Source organism: Elaeis guineensis, chromosome 8, assembly GCF_000442705.2.
Source record: "Elaeis guineensis isolate ETL-2024a chromosome 8, EG11, whole genome shotgun sequence".
Classification (NCBI taxonomy): Eukaryota; Viridiplantae; Streptophyta; class Magnoliopsida; order Arecales; family Arecaceae; genus Elaeis; species Elaeis guineensis.
In genome coordinates this window covers 87499880-87510347 of record NC_026000.2, presented here as the reverse complement: position 1 = coordinate 87510347, position 10468 = coordinate 87499880, and the positions used below count along the sequence as shown (strand labels likewise).

Genomic DNA, 10468 nt, shown 5'->3' with positions numbered 1-10468 from the left:
GTGAATCACTTCCAACCTGTGAGTCCTGTCTTCTTGGGAAGATGACCAAGTCACCTTTTACTGGAAAAGGTGAGCGAGCCAGTGAACTCTTTGGTCTGGTACATTCTGATGTATGTGGACCCATGAGCTCAAGTGCAAGAGGTGGATTTTTCTACTTCATAACCTTCACAGATGACCTATCTAGGTATGGGTATGTCTATTTAATGAAGCATAAGTTGGAATCATTTGAAATGTTCAAACTATTCCGAAATAAGGTAGAAAAATAAACTGGAAAGTGTATTAAAACTCTTCAATCTGATCGAGGAGGTGAATACCTTTCCAATGAGTTTCTGACGTATCTAGGGGAGAATGGGATTCTCTCTCAGTGGACTCCTCCTGGAACACCACAGCATAATGGTGTGTCTGAAAGGAGGAATCGGACCCTGTTAGACATGGTTCGATCCATGATGGGGTTTGCTGGTCTGCCGATCTTCCTCTGGGATATGCGCTCGAATCGGCTTGTTACCTTCTAAATAGAGTTCCGAGTAAGTCTGTAGCCAAAACACCATATGAGATATGGATAGGACGTAAGCCAGTACTCTCGCACCTTAGGGTTTGGGGGTGTCCGGCTTATGTTAAACGTTTAATTACAGACAAGCTTGGATCTAGGTCTGACAAGTGTAATTTTATAGGGTACCCAAAAGAAACCAAAGGATATTATTTCTACCTTGCTGATGAGCAAAAGGTAGGTATTTGTCAGCCTTAAGGCAATTTTTTTAGAAAAGGAGTTCCTTAGTGAAAAAAACTATTGCCTCTAAGGTCGAACTTGACGAAGTTCGACAGGTGGAAAAACGACACATGTTACTGAACCTGAACCGGATTTGATTAGATCAGATCCGGAGCCCATTGATTATGCACCCTTAAGGCGGTCTGGTAGAGTACCACATCAACCGGATAGATACTATGGTTTCTTGGTCCGGGATGATGATCTTATCGAACTTGATGAAAACGATGAGGATCCGATCACCTACATGGATGCAATGCAGAGACCTGACTCTGAGAAATGGCTAGAGGCCATGAAATCCAAAATAGAGTCCATGAAGGTCAACGATGTGTGGACATTGGTTGACCCACCCGAAGGAGTAAAACCCATAGGGTGTAAGTGGGTCTTCAAAAGGAAGAGGGGCGCAGACGGAAAGGTGGAGACCTATAAAGCCCATCTGGTTGCCAAGGGATATCGTCAACGTTATGGTATAGACTATGACGAGACATTTTCTCCTGTGGCAATGCTCAAATCTATTCGGATTATGCTTGCGATAGCTGCCCATCTGGACTATGAAATCTGGCAGATGGATGTGAAGACAGCTTTCCTAAACAGAGAGCTGGACGAAGAGATGTATATGATACAACCTGAAGGGTTCACATCCACAGATGAGTCTAAGGGTGCAAGCTACAGAGGTCCATTTATGGACTTAAGCAGGCATCTCGGAGTTGGAACATACGTTTTGATAGGACGATCAAAACGTATGGCTTCGTTAAGAACGGAGAAGAGCCCTGCATTTATAAGTGGGCTAATGGTCCAGTAGTAGTATTTCTTGTATTGTATGTGGATGACATTCTCTTAATCGGGAATGATATCCCTGCATTACAGGGAATAAAGATTTGGCTATCGTCACAGTTCTTCATGAAGGATCTGGGAGAAGCTTCCTACATCCTAGGGATGAGGATCTATAGGGATAGATCCAAAAAGTTGCTTGGCTTATCCCAGTCCACGTACATTGATACTATGCTGAAAAGGTTCAGCATGAAAAATTTCAAGAAAGGCTATCTACCGATAGGCCATGGAATTTCTCTCTCGAAGAGGGATTGTCCGACAACACCTCAAGAGAGAGAGCGTATGGGTAGGATTCCATATGCTTCGGCAGTGAAATCTATCATGTACGCCATGACATGTACACGACCAAATGTGGCATACTCACTAGGGGTAGTGAGTAGATACCAATCTGATCCAGGAGAGAATCACTGGAAGGTTGTTAAAACTATCCTGAAGTATTTAAGAAATACTAAGGACCAGTGGCTTATATATGGTGAATCAGACTTGAGACTTATAGGGTTTACAGACTCTAGTTTCCAGTCTGATCGCGATGATAGTAAGAGTGTGTCAGAATTTATTTTTACCCTTTATGGTGGGGCTGTCTGCTGGAAGAGTTCCAAGCAGCACACTGTGGTTGATTCAGTATGCGAGGCGGAGTATATTGCTGCATCAGATGCTGCCAAAGAAGCGGTGTGGCTGAGGAAATTCATCACCGAGCTCGGAGTAGCACCCTCCCTTGTTGGTCCAGTTCTGCTCTACTGCGACAGCTCTGGAGCCATTGCTCAGGCGAAGGAACCAAAGGCACACCAGCGGATGAAGCATATTTTGCACCGCTACCATCTCATCCGGGAGATCGTGGATCGAGGTGACGTCGACCTTCAGAAGATCGACGGAAAGGAGAACCTGGCCGACCCATTCACTAAAGCCATTGCGGTGAAGGAGTTCAACGACTACAAGTCGAAGATGGGTATTAGATACTGCACTGATAGGCTTTAGGCCAAGTGGGAGATTGTTGGAAATAGTGTCCCAAAGCCAATCGTCAGCCTGTTGATGGTTGTGCTCCTTTTGTATTAGTACATGAATTATAAATAAATAAAAATTATTTTGATATTTTTTCATCACAAATGTTTCATCTTCTAATGAACTCCTGTGTTGTGGTGAAGTCCTTAGGACTATTTAGACTCGACAAAGGAGGATTTGTCGCTTAGTCCTTAAACATGTTCGCGACCAAATGATACGTTGTTACCAAGGACGATAATATTTATCGAGCATAGGTCATTGTGTGCCATATGGGTTGGTTGTCCTCATAACCAATGAGTGTGGAGACACTGGTATGGCATACAGGTGAGATATAATGGTACATCTGCACTGAACGTGACCAACTCTGGAGCAATTTTTGCTGTCAAGATTTGCTCCGATGGGATATGGGTATAAATGTCCCTCCGACCTGAGACCGCCACAGTGACTTGCAAGCAACTCACTGTACTTAGGCACTGGACTACCTGAATTTCTAATTCAATGACGGAAGGCTGCTGGGTGTAGTCACTTGACTTGTCGGTGCGTGTGTCAAGATGGGATTGACCACTCCAGTTTAGGAGCTGTGTACAGTCATGTTTCAATTTAGCAAAACCTTGGCCGGGTAGTCCTAGTGAGGAGTCACAGGACTAATTGAGTTGAGCACGATTCGGATGATATCATCAGGGTTGACAGTTTAACCCTGAGTCATCCTAAACACAGGGGTCAAAAGGGATGAATTATACGGTAACCATATTCACGTAGGTTCTGAATGTTGCGATTGTGATTATTCGACCTATCCAATCATCGGGTACCATTGCTAGATGGTCATTTCGATTAGTACAGAAATTGGTTCCTGTGCTACCGGCTTAGGTTCGAACCTACGGGGTCACACACATTAGTGGTTCCTTTCTGATCAGATGGCTGATTATGAGTCTTATGTGTCTAGACTCTATGATTGAGAATTAAGATTCTCTGATCATGAGTTCCACACATTTTGAATACCGGGGTCAAAATTTTGAATTTTAAATTTTGAATTTGAAATTTGAACTCTTTGATCAGGGTTTCATATCGATGGTCTCTGATGCCTGATTGCCCATCGAATTTGGACTCAATATTTATGAGAGATTTAATTAGTGATTTGATCATTAATTAACTCAATTTGATTGAGTAATTATTTTTGGATCAAGTCCAATTGAATTGGATTCAGTTTGGATTGACCCGATTAGGTTAAATGTTGACCTAATCGCTAAGGTGGTTTAGTCCCTGATTTGATCAGGGGTTAGATTTAGTTAATTCCTGATTTGATTAGGATTTTATTGAGCCTAATTAAGCCTAATTAAGTTAGATTTAATTTATTCTAATTTTGCTTAACCTATTTAGATTAGGTTGGCTCAATTAGGTTCAAACCACCTTGACTTTTCTCCCTGCGCCACCTCACTTCTTCTGTGCATATTTAAATTCACGAGAAGCAACTTCTCATGAATTTTCTCCATGCAGAAGCCATCCCATGCCCACCCTTGTACGCTAAATATCTGGATAAAATAAGTTGGTTGGCCATTCAAATTCAAAAGAAAGTTTGAATTTGAATGAGCAACCAACTAATCCATGCGCCATGGTCTTATCTTGTGCACCCCATATTTTACATGAGAAAATATTTCTCGTGTAAACTCTCCATGCACAAATCAACTCATGCCCCTTCTCTTCTCACGCACAAGTGGATAGGGATAAGTTGGTTTTGCATTTAAATTCAAATTTGATTTGAATTCAAATGTGCAACCACTTATCTTTATCCTCTCACGCGGATAAGACACGTTCGATGATGTTTTAAAAAGAGGAGAAAGGTGGGACGTGCATAAAAATTTTAGGAGAGAAACTTTGGGGCATGAGGAAAGTTTGTACGCAAGGTGAAGGTCCAAAACCTTCTGAGAGAAAAAGAAAGAAAATTGAGCGCAGGGTTTCTAGTGTGTACCCTAGGGTTTCTACCTAGGGTTTGGGAAGTGAGATTGGTGTGCCACGAGTGTGTGAGTCCACCAAATTTTAGAGAGAGATCCATCAGCCTCTCAAGCAACCGTTCAAATGATTTAGAGCATCCGAGGAGTCAGCACACATTGATCGAAGGAGTTCGATCAACATCTGTCATCAAAAGGGTGAAATCACGAACTAGCATTCGTGAGGAGCTGATCAGACGGGAGCTTCATGTGGATGATCTGCAGAGGCCAGATATTTATGTGGCTGTGATGTGACAATCAGAGCCCTCCGACGGTGATCAGATTGCGGTGATCGACTACCCGCAAAAGGTGATGTGTTCTGAACACAGTACTGTAAAAGGTTTACTGATTCAAATTTAAATTTCAAATTTAATTGCATGCTGTTGTATCATATTTAGATCCTAGTGTAGGATGAATTAGTATTAATTAATAAGATTAATTAATAATTCCACTGTAAAATAATAATTTTGAAAAAGATTTAAAATTACCATTTTGCCCATGCACTAAATTTTTGCTAGAAAAAAGTTGTTCATTAGAAAATTTTTCTTTGACCTCATCTATGCCTATCGTGTGTTCAACTAAGATCCTGGAGATGTGATCAGCTACCACATTCTCAGAACCCTTCTTATCTCGGATTTCAGATCAAATTCTTGTAAAAGAAGGATCCATCTGATCAAATGCGGTTTAGTATCTTTCTTTGAGAGGAGATATTTCAGAGCCGCATGATCAGAGTAAACTAGAACCTTAGACCCTAACAGATATGAGAGAAATTTTTCAAGGGTGAACACTACTGCTAGTAGCTCTTTTTCTGTTGTGGTGTAGTTTAATTGGGCATCGAAAAGAGTCTTGCTAGCATAATAGATCACATGTGGCTCCTTATTGATTTTTTGGCCTAAGACAGCACCTATTGCAAAGTCAGAGGCATCACACATAATCTCAAATGGAATGGACTAGTCAGGGGGTTTTATTATGGGTGCTGTTGTCAGGGCTGTTCGTAATGTGTTGAACGCTTTCAAACAATCTTCGTCAAAGATAAATGGTGTATCCTTGGCCAACAGATTGCACAGGGGTCTTGAAATCTTGCTAAAGTCTTTGATGAAGCATCTATAAAATCCAGCATGACCTAAGAAGGATCGTATTTGTCGGACCGAAGTAGGGGGTGGTAGTTTTGAAATGACCTCAACTTTGGCTTTATCTACCTCGATCCCTCTTTCAGAAATAATATGTCCTAATACAATTCCTTTTCGCATCATGAAATGGCTCTTTTCCCAACTTAGGACAAGATTTGTCTCCATACACCATTTAAGAACTTTGGAAAGATTATGGAGACAATCCTCAAAGGTGGTTCCAAACACAGAAAAATCATCCATAAAAACTTCAAGATATTTGTCCACCATATCCGAAAAAATGGCCAGTATGCATCGTTGAAATGTAGCGGGTGCATTGCAAAGCCCGAACGGCATACGCTGAAAAGCGAAGGTGCCATAAGGGCAGGTGAAGGTAGTCTTTTCTTGGTCATTCGAAAATACAGGTACTTGATTGTACCCTGAATAACCATCAAGAAAATAGTAGAAACTTTGTCCTGCTAACCGTTCTAGGATTTGGTTGATGAAGGACAATAAAAAATGGTCCTTCCTAGTAACGGCATTCAGTTTTCTATAATCTATGCATACTTGCCATCCAGATGATATGTGAGTGGGAAGCAGTTCACCTTCTTCATTCTCAACCACAGTAATACCTGATTTCTTAGGTACTACTTGAGTGAGACTGACCCATTTACTATCGGATATGGGGTAGATGATTCCAGCATCTAACCTCTTTACCACCTCTTTCTTTACTACCTCACGCATATTTGGGTTCAATCTCCTCTGCATATCTCGATGGGGTTTGGCATGTTCCTCAAAATGAATATGGTGCATCCAAATGGAGGGGTCAATTCCTTTTAAATCGGCAATGGACCAACCGATAGCCTCTTTGTGTTTCTTTAGAATACCAACCAATTGTGCTTCCTAATTAGGAGTCAAGTCTGATGCAATGATTGCCGGGAGAGTATCATTGAGTCCTAGAAATACATACTTGAGCATAGCAGGAAGGGGTTTCAATTGTAACGTAGGTGGTGATTCTAAAGATGGGACTATTGGTGTACTGGCTAATGTGGGCAATGGCTCATACTTGATTGTCCATGGAGGAGTGGTTTTATCGTGTGGTGTATCTAACAAGATGTTAACTTCTTTCATATATTCCTCAAAGTCACACACTCCAAAGTGAGCCAAGCAAGTATCTAAGGGGTCTGGTGCTAGAATTATGGGTGTTGCATCTTCTATAATATCTTCTAGTGTATTTACTTCGAAGCAACTATCCATTGATGGTCCTTGGGAAGCACCAAACACATTCAGTCTTAGTTTCTTATTCCCAAACGATACGTCCATGACTCCTGTCCTATAATTAATGCATGCATTTACCGTAGCTAGGAAGGGTCGTCCTAAGATAATGAAAATTTGTCTGGGGTTGCCACTTAATTCCATATCGAGAACCAAAAAATCAACTGAAAAGTAAAACTCATCTACCTTAACCAAGACATCCTCAAGCATTCCACGTGGTTTCTTAATTGATCTGTCGGCTAACTGCAGTGTGACTGATGTGGGTTTCAGTTCTCTGAATCCAAAAAGTTCATACACCGAACTAGGTAAAAGATTCATACTTGCCCCTAAATCCAGAAGAGCTTTTTCAATGTGATAATCTCCTATAACACAGAAAATGATGGGGGCTCCTGGGTCCTTAAGCTTTAGAGGAGTGGCATGCTGGAAGACAGAACTAGCCTGTTCAGTGAAACATACTTTTTTTAGGATTTGTGATCTAGATTTACGTTTTTGGGTGCACAAATCCTTCAAAAATTTGGCATAAGCAGGGACCTGTTTGATTGCATCTAGAAGGGGAAGATTAATTTGGACTTGTTTAAACAATTCCAACATCTCATCGAGTTTTTCTCCCTTCTTATCTGCAGGAATAGGGGCTTTCAGGGCATTCGAAAATGGGGCTTTAGGCAAGTAAGATGATTCCGGTGCAGTTGGTTCCTTCTCTATTTTCAGGTCCTTGTTCTTGGGTGATTTGGATTCGGTTAGAGGTTTAGGGTCGGTCTCATTGGTTTTACTAGTGTGTTCAATGACCTTCCCACTTCTCAGAGTCAGGATTGATTTGGCATGTTAGAAAAAGTTTCTGGGGTATTAGAACTTTCAATCACAAATTGCCCTCTTGGATTGCTCTCGGGTTGGCTAGGTAATTTTTCTCCTTCCCTCCTACAGAATGCAGTCGCTAGTTGACCTATTTGGGTCTCTAGCTTAACAATGGATTGTGTGTGGGAGTTAAGGGTCTGAGTGTTGACTTTTAATCATTCTAGTGCTTTCAGAACTTTTTCCTCAAAAGCTGAGCTGTGACCAGTAGTAGACGGTTGAGGAACATTTTGAAATTGATGGTATGGTCCATGCCTATATGTTGGGTCTTGATATTGAGGTCGAGGTGTGGCAAGACCAACCACTGGTTGTGGTCTCCAGAAAAAATTTGGATGCTTTCTCCAGCCAGGGTTATAAGTGTTCGAATATGGATCGTTTTCTGGTCTGCGAGCTTGTTGGACTTGAGTTTGCTGAACCTGCTCGTGCACAAACTCAAGAAATTGAGGTGCGGCTGGGCATTCACTAATAAAATGGTTCGGACTTGCACATAATGCACAAACTTCTTAGATTGGGTTAGGTGGAATCAGAGATTGTCCAGTATTTAGAAGACGATCTAATTTTTGGGATAATTCATCTACCTTATGATGGATATCTATGGCATTTCCTACTTCATATATTCCACCTCTCTTTGGGTTTAACATGGGTTTATCTCTAATAGAGGCAGACATATGATGTAATGAATTTTTACTTAAAATTTCAAACAGTTGCCATGCCTCATCCTCACTTTTCAGCATGAATGTCCCACCGCATGATGCATCGACCATTTGTCGATGTCTTTCAGATAGCCCATCATAAAAACATTGGATTAATTGCCACTTGGCTACAGCATGGTGGGGACATTTTCTAATAAGGTCCTTTAATCTCTCCCATGTTTCATGAAACATTTCTCTATCTAATTGGGAGAAACTAGTTATGGCTTTCCTTATTTGATTATTTTTTCCTATAGGAAAATATTTCTTAAGAAACTCCTTGCAGCTGGTCCCAAGTTGATATAGTCATAGAATCCAAAGTATGTAGCCAGTATTTGGCTTTGTCCTTAGGTGAGAAAGGGAATAATTTTAACCTAAGAGCATCATCAGAGAAGTTGTGAATTTTGACAGTTGAGCATATCTCAAGAAATTCTTCAAGATGTTTATAAGGGTCCTCATTACTAAGTCCATAAAATGAAGGTAACATTTGGATTATACTGGACTTAATTTCATATTGAGTGGCCTCCACAGGGGGCACTTGAATACAAGGAGAGTAGGTATATGTGGAAGGAGTAAAGTACTCTTTCAATTGCTTGGGTGGATCATTCTCCTGATTTCGGTCCATATTTTTAAGTCTGTTGGCTCTAAAGGTTCTTTCTATTTCTGGATCAAAAGGTTGGATTTCTGGTCGTAATGATCTACGGCCAAGCATACACCTTACAATTATACTATAGAGCAAACACAAAAATTTTTTCTTTTTATAATATATATATTTTTATAATAAAGTGAGAAAAGAATGAAGAAAATTTAAAGAGAAGAACCTAAGAATCTTAAATCTATGAAAAGGGAGAAATTAGTTAATATTTATATGTTAATTGCAATCAACTTAAACAATCATAGACTTTTTATCCTAAGGTTAACTTAGATCTAGACAGCTCCTAACTTTCAAGACCGCCTTTGAGCACTCCAAGCTCAAGACTGACTAACTGACTCGGCCAGGTAAGCGTAAGATGTGGGAGGTTCCCTGCTTGTTGCTTTCCTTAGACACCAACTGAGTTGGCCAGGTTAGTCAACAGAATCAATTGAAAACCACTTTCTTTAACCACTTGCCTTAGACACCGAGCAATTAACCAATCCACACTCGGTTCAACTCTAGGGCTTTTTTATCCTATTGAGCTCGAAATCCTTAGGGGTCAATGTCTAATTAATTTTAGATTAAGGTCTAGGTTATGCAAATGCAAGGGAGTGATTTGTGGGCCAAGGAAGGGTGATCAAATCCCCACCTTATCTTAGTTAATGGGTTGCACCCTTAAAGTTAATTATGGAGATGAGATACAAAGAAACAAGGTGTCCAATCAAGTTAGAAATTTTTATATTTGGGGTTACGCTATTTTAGTTAAGTGTTATGAAATGTCAGTGGCTTTTTTTTTTTTTTTTTTGCAACCGTGCCAAGGTCCCCGGCAACGGCGCCAAAATTTGATGCGTAGTTGTTGATAGCACCAAAAATAACTCTACTCACTACGTAGGTAGGATGAGTCGAGATCGTATCCTCAGGGACCTTGGGCTAAGTTGAGATTTGTAAAAGAAAGAAGCATTATTTTTGATTTAGAAAATAAATTATCTTAAAATTGATGTAATTAGAAAATAAAGAGCTCGAGAGTTTTGAATTAATTTTGCACTAGTAGAGTTGTATTTTTTTTTTAATTAAATAGATGTGATTAATCTTAGAAAAAATATCTGTCTTTCCTCGGTACACTCCGTACCCGTAGATCACGGTGCGTCTCCGAAAAGTACTAGGTAAACAACTCTTCTTGCCTCGGTACACCCCGTATCCGTAGATCACGGCACGTCTCTAGAAAGTAAAAGTTGTTCCTAATATTAATCTAACAAGAAAGCATAAATAAAAGCATATGAAGGAGAGCAAATAAAGAACTACTGATGATTTAAATAAAAAGTATAATCTTTATTGCA

At 40.3% G+C, this 10468-nt stretch overlaps 1 non-coding gene across 1 annotated transcript; it reads left to right on the top strand.

Annotated features, from left to right (window-relative positions):
• Positions 1-8631: 8631 nt before the first annotated feature.
• LOC140851295 (small nucleolar RNA R71) lies at positions 8632-8737 on the top strand. The gene has a single exon (XR_012134047.1). It is a non-coding gene; the product is annotated as a small nucleolar RNA R71 (small nucleolar RNA).
• Positions 8738-10468: the final 1731 nt, after the last annotated feature.